Source organism: Onychostruthus taczanowskii, unplaced genomic scaffold (assembly GCF_017590055.1).
Source record: "Onychostruthus taczanowskii isolate IOZ18803 unplaced genomic scaffold, ASM1759005v1 scaffold7, whole genome shotgun sequence".
NCBI classification, from domain to species: domain Eukaryota; kingdom Metazoa; phylum Chordata; class Aves; order Passeriformes; family Passeridae; genus Onychostruthus; species Onychostruthus taczanowskii.
In genome coordinates, this window is record NW_024504786.1 from 7,110,465 (window position 1) to 7,112,715 (window position 2,251).

A 2,251-nucleotide genomic window follows, 5' to 3' on the forward strand; every position below is an offset into this window, starting at 1 on the left:
GAGAGAAAAAAAAAAAGAGGGGGGGGGGGAAGGTTTTAAAAAAAAAGAAAAGTGAGGTTTGTGACGGCTCCTTGTCTGGTTGGGGGGAGGGAGGGGGAGGGGGAAGGGAGGGGCAGGGGAAGAGGGAGGGGGGAGAGCAGAAGTGGGGAAGGCGGCTCCCCCCTCCCCACCCCTCCCGAGCTGGGACCCGGTGGAAACGCTCCCACACTGCGCCTGTTGCCAGCGCTCCCCAGGCCTTTATACGGCCGCCCCGGCATCACGTGGCGCCCGCCGCAGCCCCCACGGGATGAGGGACTGCCCGGCCCGCTCCCCGGGGAGCGTGTCCCCCGCCAGAGATGCTTTCGAGGAAAGGCGCTGCCCGCTCCCCTGGCGCTCGGATGCCCCCAGCTTGTCTGGAGCCGGCTGCTGTAGGAGGGGGGCGATCGACGCTGGGTAAAGCCCCTCCCCGCCCCAAGCGCCCCGCGGTGCTGGAGGCTCTCAGACCCCATTCCTGCGCGATGCGACGGTCGCCTTCCTCGGCTCGGGGGTCCGCGGAGGGTCCGTTCTCGCCCCGAGGGCTGCCCATCCCCGAAGCTGGGGGATGAGCTGCAGAGCTCCCGCAGCCCCGCCGACAGGGACCCTCACTCCGCCGGGACCGAGCCTTCCGCCCCCTTGAGGGGTCCTGTGAATTTGGGGATCCCCGGTGCCCTTCTCCACGCGCTTACGTCACCGACACGTCACCGAGGCCGGAGCACCCTGCCTGGAAACCCGCCTCCTCCGAGGGCTCCCACGGAAGGGATGCTGCGCCCGGCAGGTGCGGGCCGGAGGGCGAGGAGCAGCGCTCTGCCGAGCCTCTCTCCCCGCGAGAAAGAACCAAAGCGAAGGCTGTGCATTTCCGCGGGCTGCTGGGACCGCACCCGAGTCCTGCATCCCCGCCCGACGCGGCTGGCCCGGCCGGGTACCACTTTCCGAGGCGGCCCGCCCGCCCCCCGGCCAGGCCCCAGGAGCCCCTCGGGAAGGGGAATATCCTGCGGCCTCGGGATCTCCTGGCTGCCGCTCTCCTGCCTCCGCTTTCCCGACGGCTGGCAGGAGGAGGTGTGGGCAGTAGACACCGACCTTGTCGCGGGCTGCGGGCGAAGCGGGAGAATTTTCCGCTAAACAGAGGCACACAAGGTCCCCGGGAGCCACCGCAGTGTCCCCGCGGGTGGCACAGCCCCGCTGCCCCCCTTGCAGCTGCCCTGGCGCAGTCCGGGGAACACGTCCACGGCTGAAGCTGCCCAGCCCATGTCCCGTAGGTGGCTGTGACAGCAGGTTGTCCCTGTCTCTATCGCGGATGCTTTGAACCACACTGGCGCTGTTAGGTTTTGGTTCGGTTTGCTTTTTCCCCTTGGTGGCTCTGCAAACACGTATCTGCTTTCCCGTGGGAGGATGCTTGGGGAGGGAGGAAGGGGATGGGCTCCTCCAAGGGGGTACCACGAGGAGATGTCCCCCCGCCAGGGCCGCGTTCGGCAGTGTGAGAATCCGCGGTGATGAATTGCCAGTCTCTGCCGTTAACAGGTGCGAGCATTTGGTGATAAAATCTCCAGCACTAATACCGGGGAGCCGGGCCAAACAGCTGCGCGGCCCCCCTTCCAAATGCCGGTCACAATTACTCAAGCCCTAACGACTCGGTGCACAGGCTCGGCGAATTCGGTGGGACCCCGAGGAGAGGGCAGAAGCGGACGCCTCCGTCCGCGCATCTCCAGTGCAAGCAGCGATTTCAGAGCCGGAGCCTCTGCGCGATTCGATCGCATCGTCCTTCCTCGCCGCCAGCGCGGACATCGGGAAGAATTTCTCGATCCGAAGGGAAAAGTAGAGGGGAAAACGTGCTGAGAGTTTCTCGGGAAGGTGGGAAGTCTGTCCCGCGGGCGCGTCTCAGCTCTGGGGAGCTTTTCTGAGCTTTCACTTTTACACTTCTTCGATGTTCCTAACCTGTGTTCACAACACATACGCATATATCTCCCTCTCATAAATTTGCATGTATATATATATATTCAACTCTGTCTATATTCATTGTCTTTCTTTTCCCGATATATTATTTTTCGTATATAGAAGTATATATAATTGTCTAAGGCGAAGAAATGCCTCAGAGATGCCGCATCTTTCCTACCAACATTGTTTAAACTCTCCGTTCATCAGCCCGGTGGAAAAGCGATGGGAAGAACAAATGGAAGAGAGCGGAGAGGGAAAAGACCCGAGCCGCTTTCCATTTTTATTAAGTAAAATAATAGTT